This window comes from Eumetopias jubatus, unplaced genomic scaffold, assembly GCF_037043125.1.
Source record: "Eumetopias jubatus isolate StellerSeaLion01/CBP00866 unplaced genomic scaffold, mEumJub1_p1.0 scaffold_7, whole genome shotgun sequence".
In the NCBI taxonomy this organism is placed as follows: domain Eukaryota; kingdom Metazoa; phylum Chordata; class Mammalia; order Carnivora; family Otariidae; genus Eumetopias; species Eumetopias jubatus.
Window position 1 is genome coordinate 126,181,362 of NW_028274813.1, and position 26,080 is coordinate 126,207,441.

General features: G+C 42.1%; 1 protein-coding gene and 1 pseudogene across 1 annotated transcript in view; both read right to left on the reverse strand.

Annotated features, from left to right (window-relative positions):
• AGBL1 (AGBL carboxypeptidase 1) overlaps positions 1-26,080 on the reverse strand; it is a 732,091-nt gene that overhangs the window by 365,891 nt on the left and 340,120 nt on the right. The gene's annotated exons all lie outside the window — the stretch shown is intronic.
• LOC114223270 (tubulin beta chain pseudogene) lies at positions 10,807-11,711 on the reverse strand (annotated as a pseudogene).

The following is a 26,080-nucleotide window of genomic DNA, read 5'->3' on the forward strand; positions in this document are numbered from 1 at the left end:
GACACACGCACACACACACTTTCTTTTTTTTTTTTTTTAAGATTTTATTTATTTTTTTGACAGAGAGAGAGAGCGCGCGAGAGCAGGAACACAAGCAGCGGGAGTGGGAGAGGGAGAAGCAGGCTTCCTGCCGAGCAGGGAGCCCAATGAGGGGCTGGATCCCAGGACGCTGGGATCATGACCTGAGCCGAAGGCAAACGCTTAACGACTGAGCCACCCAGGCGCCCACACACACTTCATTCTATAACCTAGTTGAGAGAACTAAACTGTAAATACCAATTAGTGGAGGTCAGAGGTTGCATTCTTTGTTTATTCCACAATAAATAAACTTATTCAATGTGCATTCCTTCCTTTTAGTCTGAATTAGCACCCTCTAAAGCTTTTACCAGGCTGTCTTGCTCTGGATCTTTCCCTTGATTTTGCAAACATTCCCTTGTGTAATCAGAGCTTCATGGCTCCATTTCACTTTGTTCAAAGTGTCTAGGCACAGACCCTCACCTTTGCCAAACCCATACCACTCCTCTCTCTTGGAACCACAGCCCAGCCACAATCCCCAGGCCTCCTGTTTCTTTAGGGATAGAATAGACAATATTCAGAATTAACAATAGCAACTCTTTAAACTCTAGGCAGAAATGGTCATTAATCCTCTTGCTGACCTTTGTTGGATGTCAGCTGTTGTGTAGGCAAGAATATCAGGGATACTTAAAATTGTGTCTAGCCACTTGCACTAAATAGGAACTTTATTTTGTATGTATAAAAAGAATAAACAGAGGTCTCTTTACCCTTGGCTTCTCATAGTTTTACAGAAAATCACATTAAAGAAGGAAATACTCTTTAATTTTCCCAAATTGATGATAATTATCCCCACCACTACCTTGTATTCTTCGAAAGAATACACAAAAACAAAATAAAGTACACCTTGTAACTCTCTGATATTGCAGGGATATAGGAGGATTAAAAAAACATATGACTACATAAACATCTTTAGACAATAAAAGAATTATACAAACATAAAGGAATATTGTTAATTTAGCATTATTTGAGGTTTTAATCTCCTTATAATGTCAGTTGCCAAACCCAGTGATCAATCAAATTGTGTGGCAAATCTGGGAGAAAAATCTGGGAACACAGTGAACATCTGGTTGAAATTTCTTGCCAATGGGTGAGAAACACTCTTGTCATAGCTGAAAGTTTTTGTGCTAATTCGATTCTAAATTATTCCATTTTATTGAAGAAGCATTTATGAAGCGTCCTCTACACCAAGCACTGTGATCACGACCAAAGATACTCAAGTGCAAAAGTGCCTTGAACATAATCCCAACTAGTTCACAGTCTAGTTATTGAGGTCTGCCAACCAAAAACTGTAACTATGTGAAGGAGATATAACAGGGATATGGAAGCAATTAATTCTGAATCGGGGGTCAATTATAAAGAGGGAAGCATAACAGCCATTTATAATTATAAGTTAATGTGCTATGTCTCCCTGGGATATTTCTAATTATGAAATGAAGGACTCTATCTTCTGTTAATAGAATTTCCAATGTCTGTAAAATCTTAATGGAAAGGATTTTTATTTAAACACTGAAGACTGAATATATGCACTCATCCATTATATCTCCAGGAACCCCCCTCCAAAATTACTGTAAAGGATTTTAATAATATTCATAAATCTCCAAACACACAGAAAATAGAAGACATGACAACAGACAAGAAATATCTAAATATTGAGAGACTGAAAGCAGATGGTCTAGTGCTATGTGAATTAGCAGATCAGAGATCCCTCAAATTTATACATCAAAAGGAAGCAAGCCAATTTACAAGAGAAAGAGATCATAAAATGGATGCAAATGGTGTCTCTGACTATGAGACATACAGAAAATTTCCAAATACAGTATTGGTTGAAAGTCTGTATGAAAAGAAATCAGACCCTCAGATCCCATTCCCCATGTTATATGACTAAGCAACCTTTCTTTCCCTTCCATGTCAGAAGACTGAAGATTTATTCTCCAGTGGCAGAACCATACAGAACCCACAAGTGGGGTCATCAAGCACAGATGGGAGAAGGGGGAGACGCCATACTGAAAATAGGAGGACACCCTACAGTGAAAATTGAAAGAAACGTTCTTAAAAACTATCAATAGAAAAGACAAATTTCTTTCAAATAAATGTCAATTATATTGTGTGTGGGTTTAACATTATTAATGATAAATACCCGAAGACAATGAAGAAAAAAAATTCGGAGTATTTACTGTCCAGTTTGACAATTCTTAACTGTCAAATTGGAATTTTATGTCAGCATGAAAAGTCATTCATGTGAGATGAAATAAAGATATTTTCAGGGGGGGCGGAGCAAGATGGCGGAGGAGTAGGAGACCTAGATTTCGTCTGGTCTCAGGAATTCAGCTGAATAGGGATCAAACCATTCTGAACACCTACGAACTCAACAGGAGATCGAACAGGAGAGTAGCAACAACTATCTGAACAGAGAAGCGACCACTTACTGGAAGGTAGGACATACGGAGAAGTGAATCCGAGGCGATAATTGGGAGGATAGACTGCGGGGGAGGGGGCCTCCTTCGGCCGCTTCTGGCAAGTGCTAGAGCCGCGGAGCACAAAATCGTAACTTTTAGAAGTCGGCTCCGCTGAGGGACGTCGCTCCAGTGGCTAAGCGGGGGGTGGAATCCTCCCGGAGCAGTGTGGTCTCAGGACCCTTGGGGTCACAGAAAGACCGGGGGAGCCTAAGTGCGCCAGAGCTCCCAGGTATCAGAGCGGGGAAGCCGGCTGCAGAGACGGAGCCGAGGCGCGGGCTCTCAGCTCGGGGTGGCCATAAACTGTGATCCGCGGCCCAGTCGGGCCACTGCTCCTCCAGCAGGGACCCAACAGGCGGCAGATCCAGGAAGACTCCCCTTCCTTCCCGTGGAGGAGCGGCGCGGAAACGCACCGCAGGGATCTGCTGGGGTTGGAGACTCCACACGGGATCGGGTGCCAGAGATAGCAACGCTTGGTCACAGGCCGGGTGAGCACGGAGAGCGGCCGGAGACCGGGGACAAGGGAGTGACCGCTTTTCTCTGTGGGCGCACATAGGAGCGGGGCCCCGAGTTCTCGGCTCCTCCAGGTGTAGATTGGGAGGCCACCATTTTTGCCCTGGTCCTCCAAGGCTGTACGGAGAGTTGCAGGAAACAAAAGCTCCTGAGATCAAACCCGAGCAGCTTGCTTAGCCCGGACCGACAAGGGCGGGGCAATTCAGCCTCCGGCAAAGACATTTGGAAACCACAGCAACAGGCCCCTCCCCCAGAAGATCAGCACGAACAGCCAGCAAGCCAAGACCAAGTTTACCGATCAAGGAAACGGGAGAACTCCAGCGATAGGGGAATACTGCACATAGAATTCATAGCTTTTTTTTACCATGATTCATTAGTTCATCAAAGTTAATTTTTGTTAACTGTTTTTTTTCTTTTTCCCTTTTTCAACCAACATCTTATCAATCTCTTTTAAAAAAAAAAAACATTTTTATTTTTCATTTTTAGAGTCATATTTTATCCCTTCATAGTAGTTACCCTTATTTTTGGCATATATATATAAGTTGTTCTCTCTTTAAAATTTTGAGATACAATTTCTTCTAACAGATCAAAATATACCCTAAATCACTAGTGTATGGCTCTGTTCTAGTCCCCTGCCTGATCACATTCTCTCCCTTTTTTTTTTAATCTTCTTTCTTTTTTCAAACAACTTCTTATCTTATCAAGTCCTTTTATAAAATCTTATATAATTTTCATCTTTACAGTCATCTTTTATCCCTTCATTGTATCAACCCTTATTTTGTACATATATGTCTTTCCTCCTTTAAAATTTTAGGAGGCACTTTTTTCTAACAGACCAAAATACGCCCAAAATCTAGTGTGTGGCACTGATCTATGCACTAGCCTGATCATATTTGATTACATTCTGCTTTTTTTGTATTGTTCTGTTTTTCTTTTTATCTTTTTTTTTTTTCTCTTTCTTTTTTCTTTCTTTCCCTTTCTTTTGCCCTGGTTTCAGGTCTTTTCTGATTTGTATACAGTATATTTGCTGGGGACGTTGTAAACCTGTTAGCATTTTGTTCTCTCATTCATCTATTCTCCTCCGGACAAAATGACAACACGAAAAAAATCACCTCAGCAAAAAGAACAAGAGGTAGTACCGTCTGCCAGGGACCTACTCAACGGACATTAGTACGATGTCGGACCTAGAGTTCAGAATCATGACTTTAAAGATACTAGCTGGGCTTGAAAAAAGCGTGGAAGTTATTAGAGAAACCCTTTCTGGAGAAATAAAAGAACTAAAATCTAACCAAGTCGAAATCAAAAAGGCTATTAATGAGGTGCAATTAAAAATGGGGGCACTAACTGCTAGGATAAATGAGGCAGAAGAGAGAATCAGCGATATAGAAGACCAAATGATGGAAAATAAAGAGGCTGAGAAAAAGAGGGAGAAACAACTACAGGATCACGAGGGCAGAATTCGAGAGATAAGTGATACGATAAGATGAAACAACATTAGAATAATTGGGATCCCAGAAGAAGAAGAAAGAGAGAGAGAGGCAGAAGGTATATTGGAGCAAATAATAGCAGAGAACTTCCCTAATGTGAGGAAGGAAACAGGCATCAAAATCCAGGAGGCACAAAGAACCCCTCTCAAAATCAATAATAATAGGTCAACACCCCGACATCTAATAGTAAAACTTATGAGTCTCAGAGACAAAGAGAAAATCCTGAAAGCAGCTCGGGAAAAGAGATATGTAACCTACAATGGTAAAAATATTAGATTGGCAACAGACCTATCCACAGAGACCTGGCAGGCCAGAAAGGACAGGCAAGATATCTTCAGAGCACTAAACAAGAAAAATATGCAGCCAAGAATACTATATCCAGCTAGGCTGTCATTGAAAATAGAAGGAGAGATAAAAAGCTTCCAGGAGAAACAAAAACTAAAGGAATTTGCAAACACGAAACCAGCCCTCCAAGAAATATTGAAAGGGGTCCTCTAAGCAAAGAAAGAGCCTAAAAGCAGCAAAGATCAGAAAGGAACACAGACAACGTACAGTAACAGTCACCTTACAGGCAATAAAATGGCACTAAATTCCTACCTTTCAATAGTTACCCTGAATGTAAATGGGCTAAATGCCCCAATCAAAAGACACAGGCTATCAGATTGGATTAAAAAACAAGACCCATCCATATGCTGTCTGCAAGAGACTCATTTTAGACCCAAAGACACCCCCAGATTGAAACTGAGGGGGTGGAAAACCATTTACCATGCTAATGGACACCAACAGAAAGCTGGGGTGGCAATCCTTATATCAGACAAACTAGATTTTAAAACAAAGACTGTAATAAGAGATGAGGAAGGACACTATATCCTACTTAAAGGGTCTATCCAACAAGAAGATCTAACAATTGTAAATATCTATGCCCCGAACATGGGAGCAGCCAATTATATAAGGCGATTAATAACAAAAGCAAAGAAACACATTGACAACAATACAATAATAGTGGGGGACTTTAACACCCCCCTGACTGAAATGGACAGATCATCTAAGCAAAAGATCAACAAGGAAATAAAGACTTTAACTGTCACACTGGACCAAATGGACTTCACAGACATATTCAGAACATTCCATCCCAAAGGAACGGAATACACATTCTTCTCTAGTGCCCATGGAACACTCTCCAGAATCGATCACATCCTAGGTCACAAATCAGGTCTCAACCGGTACCAAAAGATTGGGATCATTCCCTGCAAATCTTCAGACCACAATGCTTTGAAACTAGAACTCAATCACAAGAGGAAAGTCAGAAAGAACTCAGAAACATGGAGGCTAAAGAGCATCCTACTAAAGAATGAATGGGTCAACCAAGAAATTAAAGAAGAATTAAAAAAATTCATGGAAACCAATGAAAATGAAAACACAACTGTTCAAAATCTTTGGGATACAGCAAAGGCAGTCCTGAGAGGAAAGTATATAGCAATACAAGCCTTTCTCAAGAAACAAGAAAGGTCTCAAATACACAACCTAACCCTACACCTAAAGGAGCTGGAAAAAGAAGAGCAAATAAAGCCTAAACCCAGCAGGAGAAGAGAAATCATAAAGATCAGAGCAGAAATCAATGAACTAGAAACCAAAAGAACAGTAGAACAGATCAACGAAACTAGGAGCTGGTTCTTTGAAAGAATTAACAAGATTGATAAACCCCTGGCCAGACTTATCAAAAAGAAAACAGAAATGACCCAAATCAACAAAATCATGAATGAAAGAGGAGAGAGCACAACCAACACCAAAGAAATACAAACAATTATAAGAACATATTATGAGCAACTCTATGCCAGCAAATTAGATAATTTGGAAGAAATGGGTGCATTCCTAGAGATGTATCAACTACCAAAACTGAACCAAGAAGAAATAGAAAACCTGAACAGACCTATAACCAGTAAGGAAATTGAAGCAGTCATCAAAAATCTCCCAAGAAACAAAAGCCCAGGGCCAGATGGCTTCCCAGGGGAATTCTATCAGACACTTAAAGAAGAATTAATACCTATTCTCCTGAAACTGTTCCAAAAAATAGAAATGGAAGGAAAACTTCCAAATTCATTTTATGAGGCAAGCATTACCTTGATCCCAAAACCAGACAAAGACCCCATCAAAAAGGAGAATTACAGACCAATATCCTTGATGAACATGGATGCAAAAATTCTCACCAAAATACGCGCCAATTGGATCCAACAGTACACTAAAAGGATTATTCACCACGACCAAGTGGGATTTATCCCTGGGCTGCAAGGCTGGTTCAACATCCGCAAATCAAACAATGTGATACAATACATTAACAAAAGAAAGAACAAGAATCATATGATCCTCTCAATAGATGCAGAAAAAGCATTTGACAAAGTATAGCATCCTTTCTTGATCAAAACTCTTCAGAGTATAGGGATAGAGGGTACATACCTCAATATCATAAAAGCCATCTATGAAAAACCTACAGCGAATATCATTCTCAATGGGGAAAAGGTCAGGAACGCGGCAGGGATGTCCACTCTCACCACTGCTATTCAACATAGTATTAGAAGTCCTAGCCACAGCAATCAGACAACAAAAAGAAATCAAAGGCATCCAAATCGGCAAAGAGGAAGTCAAACTCTCACTCTTTGCAGATGATATGATACTGTATGTGGAAAACCCAAAAGACTCCACCCCAAAACTGCTAGAACTCATACAGGAATTCAGTCAAGTAGCAGGCTATAAAATCAATGCACAGAAATCAGTGGCAGTCCTATACACCAACAACAAGACAGAAGAGAGACAAATCAAGGAGTCGATCCCATTCACAATTACACCCAAAACCATAATATACCTAGGAATAAATTTAACCAAAGAGGCAAAGGATCTGTACTCAGAAAACTATAAAATACTCATGAAAGAAATTGAAGAAGACACAAAGAAATGGAAAAACGTTCCATGCTCATGGATTGGGAGAACCAACATTGTGAAGATGTCAATGCTACCTAGAGCAATCTACACATTCAATGCAATCCCATCAAAATACCATGCACTTTCTTCAAAGAAATGGAACAAATAATCCTAAAATTTGTATGGAACCAGAAGAGACCCCGAATAGCCAGAGGAATATTGAAAAAGAAAAGCAAAGCTGGCGGCATCACAATTCCGGACTTCCAGCTCTATTACAAAGCTGTCATCATCAAGACAGTATGGTACTGGCACAAAAACAGACACATAGATCAATGGAACAGAATCGAGAGCCCAGAAATGGACCCTCAACTCTATGGTCAACTCATCTTCGACAAAACAGGAATGAATGTCCAATGGAAAAAAGACAGTCTCTTCAACAAATGGTGTTGGGAAAATTGGACAGCCACATGCAGAAGAATGAAACTGGACCATTTCCTTACACCACACACAGAAAATAGACTCCAAATGGTTGAAAGACCTAAACGTGAGACAGGAGTCCATCAAAATCCTAAAGGAGAACACAGGTAGCAACCTCTTCGACCTCAGCCGCAGCAACTTCTTCCTAGAAACATCACCAAAGGCACGGGAAGTCAGGGCAAAAATGAACTATTGGGATTTCATCAAGATAAAAAGCTTTTGCACAGCAAAAGAAACAGTCCACAAAACCAAAAGACAACCGACAGAATGGGAGAAAATATTTGCAAATGACATATCAGATAAAGGGCTAGTATCCAAAATCTATAAAGAACTTATCAAACTCAACACCCAAAGAACAAATAATCCAATCAAGAAATGGGCAGAAGACATGAACAGACATTTTTCCAGAGAAGACATCCAAATGGCCAACAGGCACATGAAAAAGTGCTCAACATCGCTCGGCATCAGGGAAATCCAAATCAGAACCTCAATGAGATACCACCTCACACCCGTCAGAATGGCTAAAATTAACATGTCAGGGAACGACAGATGTTGGCGGGGATGTGGAGAAAGGGGAACCCTCCTACACTGTTGGTGGTAATGCAAGCTGGTGCAACCCCTCTGGAAAACAGTATGGAGGTTCCTCAAACAGTTGAAATTAGAGCTACCATTCGATCCAGCAATTGCACTACTGGGTATTTACCCCAAAGATACAAATGTAGGGACCTGAAGGGGTACGTGCACCCCGATGTTTATAGCAGCAATGTCCACAATAGCCAAACTGTGGAAAGAGCCAAGATGTCCATCGACAGATGAATGGAGAAAGAAAAGGTGGTATATATACACAATGGAATATGATGCAGCCATCAAAAGGAATGAGGTCTTGCCATTTGCAATGACGTGGATGGAACTGGAGGGTGTTATGCTGAGTGAAATAAGTCAATCAGAGAAAGACATGTATCATATGACCTCACTGATATGAGGAATTCTTAATCTCAGGAACAAACTGAGTGTTACTGGAGTGGTTGGGGGTGGGAGGGATGGGGTGGCTGGGTGATAGACATTGGGGAGGGTATGTGCTAGAGTGAGCGCTGTGAATTGTGCAAGACTGTTGAATCACAGATCTGTACTTCTGAAACAAATAACGCAATATAGTTTAAGAAAAAAGAAAAAGAAGAAGATAGCTGGAGAGAAGAATGAAGGGGAGTAAGTCAGAGGGGGAGACGAACCAGGAGAGATGATGGACTCTGAAAAACAAACTGAGGGTTCTAGAGGGGAGGGGGCTGGGACGATGGGTTAGCCTGGTGATGGGTATTAAGGAGGGCACATTCTGCATGGAGCACTGGGTGTTATGAACAAACAATGAATCATGGAACACTACACCAAAACAAATGATGTAATATATGGTGATTAACATAACAATAAAAAATTTTAAAAAAAAGATATTTTCAGACATGAAATGAAGTTTAGAGTTTCCTTCTCATAAATCAGTACTGAAAAAACTACTACAGGATGTACTTTAGGAAGAAGCAAAAACAGCACACAGAGAGGAAGTGAGACGCAACTGGGTAAATTTAGGTAACTGCAGAATATAAAATAATTGACTTTCTTTGCTTTAATTAAGTGAAATTAAAGTTAAAAACAACATTAAAGAAGGTGAGAAACAGTGTTTAATGACTAGTTAGGTTTGTTCAAGTCCTCATCTCATATGGGAAAGTACAGAGATACCATATAACTTTAGCTAATTTACGGAACTTAATTAACTTTATTTTATTTTATTTTATTTGTCAATTCTCATGTATTTTTGGCTCTTGGGGCAATGTCATCATTTTAATATGGAAAAAAAAAGCTAGTTCAACATAAAATAGATATTTGAAGGGTAGGATTGGACATAACCAAGGGTGGGGAGAGGAAGGGAATAGCAAAAGGAAGAGATAAGATATTGCCAAAAGACGAAGGGTCTCCTTGTCCCCTCTCTGGAGGAATAACTCCAATATTCAGGTGGCAGTACACACCTTTCCATATATACACAGCAGGGCTGGGCCTTTGTTAAGAAAAGGGGGGGGATGGGACTTTCTGGGGGTTTTGGGAACAAGACCGGTTTCTCTTCTCCCTCTTGGCCCCCCTTCTCTGACCAGGGGAAAAAGATGGAACCCAACATGTGAAGGAGGTAAAGTAGGAGAGGGAAGGATGGTACTTGACAGAGTGGGGGCAGACCCCTGCAAAGGAAACAGCTTGGAACAGAGCTTGGAAGGAGACTAAAAATGGAGATAATACTGTTAACACCTCCCCTGAAGCTGAGAGAGGAACAGGGAAACACCTGGAAATTAGGACTTCAATAGCCTGGATTCCCATCCCCAAAACTGCTCTAGAATGGAAAACCCTACCCCTTCCTTATAGGTACCACTACCTGCTATGAGGTAGCTTGGTTTCCTTTCCCCTGGGCTACCACATGGGCTTAGGATGGTGGCCGTCTACTGGGTTTGCAGTGCATGGTTCTAAAGGGGATCCAATAAGACCCAGCTTCCGGGAGAATTATCTTAAAAAAACCAATGGAAATATCAAATGGACAGATGGAAGAAGGGGGCACCAAAAGGAAATACAGGGTCACCCAGAAGGGCAGAAATCTAGGTTTCTCAGAGTGGAAGAGAGGAGACATTTAACAAAAATAAATATTTATCGAGTGCCTATTATGTGCCACGCACTGTCCTAGGACCCTCCACTCCAAAAAAGGGAAACAAAAACAAAAACAACACAATATAGAGGAGGGAAATGCAAATTCTGAGGGACAGGAAAGGGGCAGTTGAGGAAGAAGGCCGGGGAGCTGAGAAGCCTGAGATGATGGTGCTCTGCCTTAGGCCTCCTCTGCTTCTGTGGTGGCATCCTCATACTGCTGGTACAAGGTCATTCCTGCTGCTCTCAGCTTCAGTGAACTCCATCTGGTCCATGCCCTCAGATGACCTTGTGCCGGAACATGGCCATGAACTGGCAGGCATCATGTTCTTGGCATCAAAGACCTGCCGGGTGAGTTTGGGCACAGTGAGGGCCCCACACCACTGGCTTCCATGGCTGGTCAGAGGGGCAAAGCCAGGTACAAAGAAGTGGAGATGCAGGAAGGGCATCAACTTGAATGCTGGCTTGCGGAAGCCAGCGCTGAGCTGACCAGGAAATGGAGGCAGGTGGTGATGCTGCACATGGTGGCTGAGACCAGGTGGTTCAGGTCCCTGCAGTGGGGTGTGGTCAGTTTAAGGGTGTGGAAGCCAAAGTCCTAAAGGGCCCAGTTATCCATGCAGTGGGTCTCATCTGTGTTTTCTACCATCTGATGAACAAAGAGAGTGGTGTCGTAGGGCTCAGCCACAGTGTGGGACACTGGGTGAGGGTACCACCTGAAGGTGTTCATGATGTGGTCTTGCTGATGAACACAGTGCCTGCTCTGGAGCCTGTGCCCCCACCCAGCAAGTGGCTCCACTGGAAGCCCTGCAGGCAGTCAGGGCTGTCTGCCTCCTTCTGCACGTCCAGGACCGAGGCAACCAGCTTGGCCACTCTACAGAGCGGCCCATGGCCTGCCCCAGACTTACCAAAAACCAGGTTGTCTGGTCTTCACATCAGGCCAAAAGGACCTGAATGAACAGAGTCCATAGCCCCGGGTTCTAGATCCACCAAGGCAGCCTGAGGAACATATCTGCCACCTGTATCTTCATCATGATACACGGAGATGTGGTCCAGCTGCAGGTCACTATAGGTAGGTTCCAGGGGGGTCGATCCCATGTGCATCACTGATTACCTCCCAGAACTTGGCACTGATCTGTTGCTGCACTGACCATCCTGATAAGCAAGACTTCCTTCATGGTTAAAATTTATTTTAATTTTTTTGTTCATCTCACGGTGTGTACAGGGCTAGAAGATGATAGGTAATTGTTTTTTCTATGCTGCTAGTCACAGGCTGGAAGGATGGGACGTGTCCCAGAGGCAGAAGGTTTGAACATAGGAGCAGGAAGTTTCTGAGAGTGGAACTTAATTAACTTTAAAGATTTATCTTTAAAATGCACTAATGCTTTGTGCTTCTGAAATATCGGCAATGTTTTCTTTTTTTTAAGAGTTTATTTATTTATTTTTTGGGGGGAGGGGCAGAGGGAGAGAGAGAATCTCAAGCAGACTCCACTCTGAGGTCACAACCCCACCTGAGGCTCCACCCAGGACCCCAAGATCATGAACTGAGCTGAAATCAAGAGTCCGAAGCTTCATCAACTGATCCACCCAGGAACCCTGACAATGTTTTATTTCTTGTATGTGAGTTACGTGAATGTTCAGTTTGTGACAAATTCACTTTTTTTGTGTGCAATTTTCTATATGTATATTACACTTCAATATTTTTTTCATTAAGGAAAATTTTTTAAAAATAATAAAAAAATAATTAGTAACTTCCAATCTGGCAGAAGGGAAAAACAAAGGAATTTTTAAAAATCTATAAGCCAACAGAGGTAGAAATGGTGGGGTTAAAAAAAGTAAGCAAAGAAAAAATTATGTTAAATAAATAGCACAAAATACAATGAAAGAAATTAATCCAAATAGGTCAGCACTTACAGTAAACATAAAATTAAGTAATCTTTTAAAAGATGGTACTATTTATTGGATTTTCTAAAAACAAACCGGCTACATAATATTTAGAAGACGAATACTTAAATTATCAGATAGAGGTTGAAAACACATCTTTGGGGGGAAAAAAAGATTCATTAGATATATTTCTATCTGACGTAGCCGTACTAGTATTGGGGGGAAATTAAATTAAAGACAAAAACATGAGACAAGATGAAATAGTTCCAAGGCCGAATAATATTGGGATATTTTTAATAAACTTCCTTTAGAAACTGATAAGTCAAATAGAAAAAAACATAAAACAAAAAATAATATAAAAATTTAACTACTGTAATCGAAAAGCTTGATCTTAACTAATTCTGCTCCCAACAGAGAATATGTCCATCTTTATACCATATATTAAACATTCATAAAAATTTGTCAGGTACCATATATGGCATGAAGAAGATTCAATAAATATTAAAGAACTATTCCCATAAAGTCCAGATTCCCTGATCACAATGGGACCGAATTAGAAATCAAGCATTACCTCAAAGTATATAAGAACAACTATTTTAATAATAATAACCACCTCTACCACCATCAGATGCCTAAAGACAGAATTTAGTCAATCCATGGCAATTACAAAATAGGTAGCAACATAAGAAAATAATGCTTATCAAATTTATATTGTAAATGATAAATATCATAAAATGAATTTCTTCAAATCAAGGATCAAAGAGGAAAAACATGGTGTAAATCCAAAGAAAGAAGATGAATGGAATACACACAAAAAAAGAATAAAAAATAATAAAATAGGAAAAGAGAGATGATCAGCAAACACAAAATAAGATAGAGAAAACTGAGTAATAAACAAACCTCTAACAATTACTACTACATGGAAAAAATATTCACAGCAAAATCATTAATCAGAATAAAGGGAGACAAAATATAACCCTCAAAGGAACAATGCACTAAGAAACTCTCAGAAAACCATGACTATGTATACCCCTAGCAACATCACTTCAAAACACAAAAGCAAAAATAATTACAAGGAGAAATCGACAAGATCACAATCATAGTGGGAGTTTTTTGTTTCTTTTCTTTTTTCTTAACAAACATCTCACAAAAGCTGGTAGATTAACCTGGGAAAAAGTTACATATGAGGATTTTGTTGTTGTTGTTGTTGTTAATTTTAGGGTGTTTTTCTGGGGGGGTGGTGGTGTGTATGTGTGCTTACTTTTAATTAATGGAGAACTTAAATTAACATTTTCTATGAAAACACTGTAAGTTAGTCATATACAGGCATAGAAAAATTGACCAAAAAAAGCAAAGAGAAAATGCAAAAGCAGAAGCAGATAGAGAGATGGACAGATAAGAGAGATATGAGTGACAAACACCAGCTCAGTGTATTTGTAATCTTGGAGAGGAAAGGATGGAAATTGGATTTTGAATGGATATAAGGAGGCTTCGACCCTTACCTTCAATATTTCTTTGTTTAAAAATAAACCAGAAGCAAATATGTAAAAGCATTACAATTTGTCAAGTATTAGCATTAGTTTTAAGCGCATTCTTCACATTATTCTCTGCATTACAGTATGTGTGAATTATTTTATGAACAAAACAAATACATGCGTCTAATGGCTCCTGGTATACCTGTTATGAAGTGGGAATTATTGAGATTTATTTTTCAAAGATCAGTGCTCCCAAGTAAAAGACTATATATGTGTATATATACTTTTATAAAATATAGTATATATAAAGACTATATATGTGTATAAAAGACTATATATGTGTGCTAATACTTTTATTTAGAACTACCTTCTTTCCATATATACGAGGACAGTGAGATACAATGGCAGCAACCGTGCAGTGTTGATGTGTACCCTCAGGTTGTTATGGCACTATAGTAATTGTAAACAGTCTCACTACTGGATCCCAATCAACCACTTGGGTATGGGATCAGGATCCCCAAGAGTTGACTAAGTTGACTAAGATCCCTCTAAGTTGCCTAAGAGTTGACAGAGCTAAGTAAGGTGTGAGGACTGGACCCCGCTCTACCAGGGCTGTAACCTCTTCACTGGGATGGGAGGCATAAACTCGGCATGTGTTGGGTGCGTCGGTATTCTTTATCCTCAATCCCAACGCTTCAGAAGGGGCTCATTTCATATTGAGGGCCAGGATTGCACACATGACCCAGATCTGGCCAATCAGAGTGCCACATGCCTCCACACCCACTCAAGGGCTCTTGGATATGCGCATGACTCAAACTGTGCCAATCAAAGCCCCCCCCCCCCCCGCCCGGGGACTGCTGCTAAAATTGTCAAGGAAGAGGAACCCTATCTAGAAGCCATGCGTACTGAAAGGCTATGAATAGTTGAAACTTCTGGTGATCATCTTTTCTATTATCTGGGAAACCTAGCCAGGAAAGAGAGGGCAGGTTTAAAGGGAGGAAGGCGGACAGGAGAGGAAGTCCATTATCCCCTTGTATTTTTCTGATAAATGAGCATTGATTCTCTTTTTGACGTAAGCTAGTTTTCATGAGTTTTTGTCACAAGCCAAAGGCTCCTGGCCCTATTATATCCCAGTCATAAAAATCAGGCAAAAACCCTAGTGCTAGCTAAATTAAGATTTTCATGGCCAATGAATGTGCTGATGTAAGAGTAGGCTTACATTCCCAGGGCGGTGATAGATTTTTCAGGGTCATTCATACCTGTTTTAACTCTGTGATCAATAGCATAGACCTTTGGGCCAGCTAGCAGAATGAAGGCGCAGCCTGTAGCAATGGGACTGGGATTTTTTAATTGTGTGACTACCTAGCCTGAGTATTAGACCCACAGTCTCATCCTCTCTAGGACAGCCCACTAGGACAAACTGAGCTCCTCGGCCCAAAACTGAAGACATTATCCTGCAGAACCTATAAAATCAACATGGGAACAGCCAGTGAAGAGGAGAGGATACTACTCAACAGTCACCTTTCTTTACATACGAACATTAGGGAAAGGACAAGATGACCTACAAAACTACTGCTTCTAAGAAGCATCTCCTCAGAGAAGTAAAACCAGAGAGTAAACTTGATGTCCCAGAGACGAGTACTATCCCAGAACCTGAGCTAACTTCCGAAGGAAAAACTTCATAAACAGAGTAAAAGGTGATGCTTCCCCCACTCACCTCCTGTCTCAAGGTCACAAGAGCCGGGATGCCAGTGAACACCAAAGGTTCTGAGAATAAGGAGCAACCACTCTGCCTGAGAGTGGGAAGGTTTGGGGAGTGGTTTGTGGCTCCAGGGAAAGAGGGAAGAGGAGGAGAAAGCAACAGAGTGGGAACGAAGGAGTGAAAAGGGAAGTCAAGGGTTCCTAGGAGGCCAAATGCAGGAGGAGACAAAGGCCAAGGGGTTTCGAGCACAGGCCTGTAAAGGAAATGAACTGGAAAGCTTTCTTTCCTGGTACCCATGGTGACCACCATCTAACAACAAGCCCTTGGATTGAGTCTACAATGTTCAGGAATGTTTCTCCGAGTGATGTGCAGCAAAAAGTGAAGTGAACAGTTTCGCATGTGCATAAATATTGTGTAGAAACCCACAGCATTACAGAAGAAAAGTGTATACGCTCAGGAGATCATGAGAACTTAAGCCTTACAAAGTCTTGGAGATATCAAGAGACTTTAAAACTTCCACAATTAAGGTGGGCGGGCTCAACGCACTCTTTTCTGTTTCTCCAGGGGCCGTGAGACTCCCCCTGACAAAAGATTATCCTGCTCTATGAATGATGCCATTGTCCCTTGGCGTGTCCAAGTCACCCTGGGTTTCTCACGCTCCCTTGCCACTCACATTCTGCCAGTCTGTCGTCTTCCATGTGTCCTCCAAACACCTGTGTCCTCCCCTCAAGCTCTTTCCTCCCCAAATACTCCTCTTCTCAGCTTGATGACTCTAATCCAATCACTGTTCAGGTATCATGTCTCAGAGGAAGTTTCCCTGGACACTCAGACTGAGCAAACTACCCTTCTCCTGTATCCCTACACAACCTGGATCATATTCCACAGAATCTGTACCAAGTCATAATGAAACCATCTTTCTGTGTCTCCGACTCCTCAGCACAGTGTGAACTCTGAAGGAGAAAAAAAATTATATTCTTATATAACCACAGTGCCAGACAAAGAGCCTAGAAAAAGTATATGCTCAAGAGAATTCTGTCAAAATGAACAGAATGGAGTTGACTTCAGTGAGGGTGATGACACTGTGATCATCCACATCTCACAGAAGAGGAAACTGAGGCTCAGAGAAGTTACAGAGCAATTCCACCACAGACCTGGAGCTTGTAAGTGATGGAGATGTGGCTTGAACCCAGATCCTCTTATCCCAAAGTCTATGCTATTTTAACATAGCAGATGCCTCCATGAAACAGGATGTTTCAATATTCTTTTTACTTGCAGGATTTCAATCTAATCTTGAAGTCACTTAACTAGTTTGCAATCAGTTTCCTTATCTATACCCCACTGATAAAACCAGTAAGGCTAAATGACAGTCACCAAGATAAAGAGGCAAACTGCAAAGCCTGGAATTGGACTTCTTGAACGCTGGTGATCTCATGCAGATAAATAAAAAGGATTGGCCGTAGAAAAATCCACCCCAAATTATCCAAGTTACAAAGTCATCCAAATGCAAAATGTTCCCCGCAGCTAACCAGATATCTCATGATATCTCATGACTTCCTGGCCCTGTGAAAGGCAAAATCTTTCAGAGGCTGCAAGAAAAAAATAATAATAAAAGAAGAGGAACCCGTTGGTATAACCGAGCAGAGGGTTACAAATGGATTCATCACAGGAAATTGCTAAAATGCCTACAGGTGTGATAGATCCCATATGTTCACTCTACTCAGGAATCCTTCGGGGAAAAAAATTAAGTTCTCAGAGCAAAGGCAGTCTGCACCCACTCCACGGATGATGAAAAGCACCCAGACCTAATTACTGCATCAGGAGTGACTTCTCAAGTGTAAAGATAACAGAAAGTCTGAGATAAGAAGGGAGGCTGCTCGATGTCACAGGTGCCTTGTGCAACAATGGGCCCTTAGGAATGCCTCACGCTGAGCCTTTTGAGATACCACAACAAACTGTAGTAAAAAGCCCTTGTTTTTGTTGTTTTTTTTGTTTATTTTCCCCATGCTTACTCCCTAAACTTTCTTTAAGTATATTATGTAGATCATCGATCTAAAAATACCACCCAGGGCACCTGGGTGGCTCAGTAGGTTAAGCGTCTGCCTTTGGCTCAGGTCATGATCCCAGAGTCCCGGGATCCACTCCTGCCTCAGACTCCTTGCTCAGCAGGGAGTCTGCGTCTCCCTCTGCCCCAACCCCCCCCCCCACTGCTCAAGCTCCAGCTCATGCATGCTCTCTCTCTCTCTCTCTCTCTCTCTCTCCCCCACAAAAATAAATAAATAAAATCTTTGTTATAAAATAAGAAAAGAAAGAAAAAGAAAACACACCCAACAATCAAGAGGAGCTCCAAAGGCAGATAGGATTTCCCTACCTTCCTTGACATCCTTTTTTTTTTTTTAAAGATTTTATTTATCTAGTTGAGAGACAGAGAATGAGAGATAGAGAGCACGAGAGGGAAGAGGGTCAGAGGGAGAAGCAGACTCCCTGCTGAGCAGGGAGCCCGACGTGGGACTCAATCCCGGGACTCCAGGATCATGACCTGAGCCGAAGGCAGTTGCTTAACCAACTGAGCCACCCAGGCGCCCCTTTCCTTGACATCCTTAAACATGACACGTGCACCTGCTGTTAGTAAAATCTAGACCAGAGGTCAACACATCTTTTCCGTCCAGGACCAAACAGTAAATATCTTGGGCCTTGTGGGCCTGACCATCACTCACAACTATGCAACTCTGCCACTGTAGTGAGAAAACAGCCACAGACATTATGGAATGAATGAGCATAGCTGTGTTCTGATAAAACTTTATTTATAAAAATGACTTGCAGGCCAGATTTGGCTCACAGGCTATGATTTGCTGACTCTGATCTAAACCACAACAGGCCAGGTATGTGATATATCTAGATCATCTATGCCATTGTTCCTTCTGGTTAAATTCTCTGCTTCAAAGTACTTGCTTATTTTTATGCTTTCTGGCTCATTCATGAAAGTGTAGGAAAAAAGTGACAACTCACTAATAGTCACATCAAGTAAAATGATATATGTGGAAACATTTTGGAAAATCTTACAAATGTAGGGCATTACCATCAGCACAAACAGATCCAACCAGATTTGACTAGAGTTCATTCATTCACTGTTCATTGATAAGCATTATTTTTAAGTGTATGTCAGATGTCAGGTTCTGGGCTCAACCCTGAAGAACAAAAAAAAAAAAAAAAAAAAAGTCCTTTCCATTAAGGATTTTTGTTCTAGCACAAAAGAGCAAAAAACCAGGGCAGTGTAGTGCCACAGGCCCAGTGACATAGCCAGATAATGCTTTCCACTATCCCAGAGGTATTGTCCTTCCTTGATCTCCTTTGTCACACATCCCCTTCCCCCTGCCCTGCCAGTCCTTCTGCTATTAAGGCTAGTTAGTCCAACAGGCTGAAGATCAGTACTCCAGGAAATGAGAGAACAAAGAAAGAGCTCAGCTTTTTAAATCCACTGTGAAATGACAGTCTCGCAAGCCAAATTTCAAGCAGAAGAAAACTTACTACAAAAGTTTGGTCATGTCTTTCCCCCCAGATCAAGAACAAATGCTTGGAAGATTAACTATATACAGAGAGACGGAAGGATGAATATTTGATGTCACGGAAATTTCTGCTACAAAGGAAGAAGAAAGCCCTCTCAATGCTTGGGAGAGACGTTCAAGTAAGATGAACGTCTCCGCATTGTTGGAACAGGCCCAGCAGAGAAGGATGATGAGTTGTCCAGTCATGTGAAGGAAGGAGGGTGTGCATCTAGAGATAAGAGGAACGGGAAAAGAGAGGAGGGAAGGAGGGGAGGGCAGAGGAGGGTGGGAAGGTTGCAGAGAGGAAAGAAGAGGCTCTGCTCTACATCTTGTGGATGGTGTTGTGGGCGGCTGGACTGGGGGGCTGCCTTTGTGACCCCCGCATATCTCACCTGAGGCCCACATCACAGTCTTACTTCTGACATTACCTTATCATCATGTCCCCGTTGAACTTCAACTGATCCATCTCCCTGGCTCAATCTTTGGCTGGATTTACAAGTCTAGAGCTGGGTCAGCTCCTTAATAAGAAGTGAACATCATTTGCAGGCTGGAAATGGACTTTGCGTCTTGGCAGCAATCTTGGGGGTGGGGGAAAGGGAAGTGCTTTTCAGCTGGGGTGGAGCGCATGATTGCTGGATTACAACACAGAATATAAATCTTCTGGTGACTTCCCAGCTGCAGAATCCTGGCTGCAATTAGAAACCTATATGTCTAGTCATTTTATCATTTTTATACATTTAGGAGCTCAAGTGTTTGCTCTAGCAGGCTGCAGCTGGCTGACTGTCAAGTCCCAGCTGTTGTTTAGCTGAAACACCACAACTAAAACTGTGGGCCAATATGACCGGAAACCAAATTGGGGAGGGAACAAAAAAGCTCAGGATTAGTTAAAGATGTTTCATGTTCTCATCCTTTGCTTCAACCAGGTGAACCCCACTCACGTGGAGAAAGGCAAAGGAGGGGATTTGAAACCCATCCAGACACTTCTGAGGACTCTTTAATGAAACAGCCGTTCCCTGCAAACCAGCGTTCTCTCAAGGAGAGACAAGATAAACTTCCAGCAGGCTGTGCAAAGACAAGTCCAACAGGTACCATGCCATCAGGCTGGCTTCTGGCTTTTGCCACTTCCCAGGGGTCACCCGGTCAGGGACTTGATTCCAGGTTAGTAAGTTTGGCTGCTTAGAGAAGGAATAAACACAGCGTTCAACATTGGAGGGCAGTGTTGTTAGATGAGTCCTTGGACAACTGTAGGAAAAATATTAATCCTGCAGTTGGGTCCTTTATAGCTGAGATCGAGGGGCTACCCGTTAGCCTTGCTATCTGACACTATGTTTCCTTGCCAACTAAGCCTTCAGCTCCCCTTGCGTTGGAGCCATTTTAAAAAACCAGGGGGCATTTTCTTTACAAATTTTTAGCTCATTTCATCGCTAAAGACACCTGGGTTTCTAAGAAGTATCTTTATGAGATGCATATTCTGCATTGACCCAGCGTGGTACAAAATGTTTGCGATGAGCCTAGAATGCCACATCACTGTTAATTATGGTGTCCGCCATTGTGCTGTTCACTGGTACTTTCTAGTCAACTGCACGGTCAGCACCCAGTGTTGGGGCTTCACTTCAGCTGTCACAGGGCTGGGGAGAACCTGCCTTTGAAGGAAGAAGACTCCTTTTTCGAGCAAAGAGCTGCAGTGGGAAGGGAGAAGATTTCAGGCAGGCTGAACTTGTGTCCGGAAAAACGCTCTACCAGGTAGCCATTCCCTCGCAACGCGACCTCTCCATTCTCTCATCTCTGACTACAGAATGCCCTCTGGTGCCAGTTCTAGAAGGTCAGGGAAGACGGCAGATCAGAGCAAGGCAGAGCTAGCAGGCCCAAGGGCTAGCAGAGTAGTTAAAACCGGAGAGCACTGGGTGACTACTGATCCTGGCCAATTCCATGGAAGGGGTGAGCAGTATCATCTGAGTCCTATGGCATGAAGATAAACTTCTAGCAGGCTATGCAAAGACAAGAATATGGAAAGCTATTCAGGGAGAACTGTCATTTAAGACTCCAGCTGGGAACTAGGCCACTAGGTAAAGATATTGCCAATGGTCACCAGGAACCAGCATGCAGAGATCCAAGGTGAATAAAAGCATTGACAGGACTAGGGTAAAGAGAGACTGGCGTAGTTGAGATCCAGGTCTCTACAAGCAGGGAGACATAAGGAGGGAGAAAGAGCATTTGAATCCCAAAGATACATGGAGAGTAATTGCATTGACCAATGTCTTACTGATAGGAATAATGTTGAGAAAACAAAGTTATAATAAAAGACTCTGAATAATGTTAAATGGTATTCTCACAGCTCTCCTCAGGTTCTTCCCCCCGCACCAAGTATATTTACTCCATTTATCTCTTTCATTCATGCAGCAAACTTATGCCTTCTGTGGGAAATGGACTGTGCTAAGTGCTCAGGTTCAAGAGCTGAATGGACAGAGTCTCTATCTACAATATCTCACTACCCTGCCAACAAGGCAAACTTATACATGATCATAATAAAATGTGACAACAAGTATGATGATGTGATTAACAAAGCGCAAGTAGGGAAGAATGACTTTTACCTCAGTGGGAGACAGAAGAAGTGGGGTGAATTAGGAAAGATTTTATGAAAGGAGTGACTTGAAGACACAGGGAGCAGGTCAGATTTAGCCCGGGGGCCACCATTTGCCAACTCTTGATACATATTAAACTGTATTTAATTTTCACTCCAGGTACAGATTCATCCATTCAAAAATAGTTCTTCTTCTGCATTTACAGTAGAGAATTCAATAACCATTCAAGGTAGTTTTACAAGATCACCAAAGACAGTCTGAGGATTGCAGAGAGGTGCCTTGATCCAGTATGCACAGAGAAGTAAACCTTTCCCCAAAAAGCCTGTATAGCTCGAACCTCAGTTTTTCTCTGAGAATTACTTCTTTCAGACCCCAAGTCTGCCCTAGTTTTGGTCACATCCCCTCCCTGGGGGTAACCTACAAGATCTATCTTCTATATGGGAATGGAAAGGTTTGGCCTCTTAGCCTCAGGGCTCTTAAGAGCATCTCAGCTGCAGAACAATCTAAGGAAGCAAATGAGGCCCTCTGTTGCTACTGCCTTGTAGCTCATCCTGCCCTCTGCCCATTCCTTGGGTGTTGATCCTGAGCACACTCACCAGTAAACTTTCTGCCCACAGATCTCTCTCTCAGAGGCTGCTACCCCAGGGAACTCAACCTAAGGCACCTGCTTCTTGGGGGCCACTCTTGTCTTCTTTAGTTCTTCAAACATACCACATTCTCTTCCTACCACAGGGCCTTTGAACATGCTATTCTATCGGACTAGACTGCACCTGCACCATCACTGCCTCTTTGTCATCCTTCTCATGTCAGTTCATGTATCTCCTTCCAGGAGAGAAGTTACTTTCCATCAGAAATCATTACTCTTGACTCAGAACACTTACTTTAGTTTGCATGGAAACTCTCTCTATCTTGCTCCCATTATGTTCCCCATCCAAGTCCCTGGCACTCAGTAAACCTTTGTTGGATAACTGGACCTAACACCTCCTATAACCACCATATTAAAAACAATGTATCATGAAATGCTCAGCTGCAATCTCAGTTTTCTAGAACAATACTATTTTCTTGTGCTTGTCCCGAGCATGCTGTTAGCAGGTCCAGGCAAAAGTCTGACAGGATCTTCAATATGTCAGCCAACACCTTGCTCAAAAACTCGGCCCAGTCCACTTTGCCCATTGCCTCGCACTTGGCCTCCCGTGTGCTCTGCTCTTCTCTTTGTGAGGGGTTCTCAGAGATCACTGAGGTTCAATGTTAGTGGCTCTACTGCATCACAAGCCAATAGCAGGTGGAAACTCACAAGGACAGAGGTTCCTAAGTGAGGTGAGGGGTGTAGAGAAGGTGAGGCAAACTGGAAAAATCTAGGAGACGTTTCAGACCTTTTCAGTCACCTTGCGTGTTCCTTACCTAGCTTCACCCAGAGCTTTGAAAATGTTCTCAGAGCAACCACGCTGGGTAAGGAGCACAGTCGTTGAGGAAACAGACCCCAAGAGAGGGGGAGAACTTGGGAATTCTTGAGAAGATATGGAATAAATGGCTACCAGACTGTCCTTTTGAAATGAAGCTTCTGCTCAGGCAGTACCATTTCACTGTGCCTGGCGGGGGCGGGGGGAGTGCAACAACCCGGTTTCTATCATCGCCTGCCACGTCCTCTGTAAGAACAAATTTGGGCTCAGGACAGACTTAGTCACAGAATCAAAACAGCACCTCCCAGATGCATAAACGATCCCTCACATTTTCAGTTTGAGAAAATATTAAGTTCTCTGGTTTGCTTTCTTTACTTTGCTTTCTGTCTTTTTTTTTTTTTTTTAAGATTTTATTTATTTATTTGACAGAGAGAGACACAGCGAGAGAGGGAACACAAGCAGGGGGAGTGGGAGAGGGAGAAGCAGGCTTCCCGCGGAGCAGGGAGCCTGATACGGGGCTCGATCCGAAGACCGTGGGATCATGACCTGAGCCGAAAGCAGACGATCAACGACTGAGCCACCCAGGCGCCCCTGTCTTTTCTTTCTTGTGTGTTTGTTACCTTAATTAAAAAGTGGGGGGGGCGTCATTGGACACGTTACAAGAACCTCTCTACAGAAGCACAGATGAAAGGGAATCACTGCCCTAGGCTGTGTGATTCTTACAACCTCCAAAGCCCCACAAAGGCTGCCCCTTCCCCCTCTTCCTTGTCCCATCTCAGCTCCTCCTCACTGTTTCTGCCTAGGTCTGTGCATTCTTGCAATTACAGGTTCTCAATTACACACACTTGCTACTAGCTGGAGGGGCCAGAAAGTGTTCTTCCTCTCTTGGCAGCTGCTCAGGCCAGATGTTACAAGGGCGGGCTGCGATTGGCTGACAGATAAAAGAGAATGGCTCTTCATGGACAGGCAAGTGGAGAGTTGTAAATAAACCATTTCAGGCCTGGATCAGCAGGTCCTCATTAACCTGACTGAAAATGTCCTTCAAAACTTCACTGGAAAACAGGGAGGACATTGTCACAAGATCATTCAGCTGAATACCAGCAGCTCCCTCTCTGGCTAAAATAGCAAAAAGCTTCATTTGGAGACATCAACGCTGCATTCAAGATGAGCTGGGATTCATCTGAGCTGCATCTGCATTGGCAAGCAATAATTGTAGGGATGTAGAAGTTTGTTTATTTTAACAGCTAAATGTTTGTATCTCAAAAGCCAATGAGACTTTTCTGTAATCACGTTTGAGATGTACTTGAACCATTCCATCTGCCCAGATCTTTCCATTGTGTTTCTCATCCGATGACAATAGACAGTGACTGGGGGCAGAGTTAAACAACCACCAACTTTCTCCCTTGCCTCCCTGGGACACGCGTGAAACCGAGGAAGCATATTTTGGCTTGGCTCCTGAAGCTTCTGTTGGAGTAGTTAACACCACTTAAAATACGGTAATTGAGAAAAATCCTGGTAGAGGTTGACCATAGACAGACCTGGGACAGATATTCTGGGTGGCAAAAGCTAGCCAGTATGACACAAAGTAGGCAAAAGATGCCACAGATAAAGCAAAACCACATCCCCTCTTCTTCGTCTTCTGATATTACATAAATATACAAATCTGTGAAGTTTCTTTGCAGTGTTAGCCAGTGTGAAACACAAAGAATCTGGACAGGGTTTTAGAGCAGTTTATTCTCATTAGAGATACGAAAAGTCACTACATGGAACGGGGTGGGGATGGAGCAGTCTATCCAGAATAGATTATGGGAAGTCATTATTTTTTTTTTAACCAATGTAGAGTTAATCCTTCTAAGGGATTAGACATTTATGGCACAATGGACTGGCACCTGTAGCTACACTCATGGGGATAAAAAAATGGCAGAGACCATCAATCTCCATGACTCTGGGCAGGAGTCGACAATAATAATAATTAATAGCCATTTGTGTTCTCTAGCTCCCTTCAACTGGGATCTCAGAATATTTTACTAACACAAATTCATTAAGGCTCAAACCACACCTGCACATTCAGAAAATGCTTCAAGGTTAATTCTGTTATTATTTTATATTCATATTGCATCTTTCCTCCAAGGAGCTCAAAAGGATTATAAATACATTACCAAAGTAGGTTAACTCCTCACAGTTATGGGTCAGGACTACATTTCTTCTCTCTCCATAGCACGAGAGTTCCTAAGCTGTGAAAGATGGATAAGGCTGAAAACAACACAACAGACTCTTGGACTTATCTCTAGCACTATCTATACATCACTTTTTCTAATCAATGGTTAACCTCTCTAGAAGCAAACATGACTTTTTCTCTTTCATTCCACTCCTCAACCATATTAAGTGAGTCCTTCAAGTGTAATACAGGAAAGTTTCAAAGCAGAAAATATCCATCTTAGATGTGAATGAGAACAGTACAGGAGATGCTGAACAAGATGATCACTGAAGTTCCCTCTAGTTCTAAGATATTGGTTGGTCTGGGAGAATCTGCAGAAAATTATGTGCAAGGCAGGTAACTCTGCTGGGCATTCACTGCGTATATCAACCCAAGCCCACTATGCCTTTGGTCTCAGATATATAAGCTAATAACAAAACCAAAAAAGTCCTGCTCATGAAGTCCCGTATGCCCAGTGTAGGGCAGCAGTAAGAGCATGGGATCTGGAAGCAACTGATGTTTTATTCCCAGCCCTTTAATTTACAAATTGTATGATCTTTTTTTTTTTTTAATTTTTCTCAACAGATTTTTTTTTTAAAGATTTTATTTATTTATTTGAGAGAGTGAGAATGGACAGAGAGCACATGAGAGGAGGAAGGGTCAGAGGGAGAAGCAGACTCCCTGCCGAGCAGGGAGCCCGATGCAGG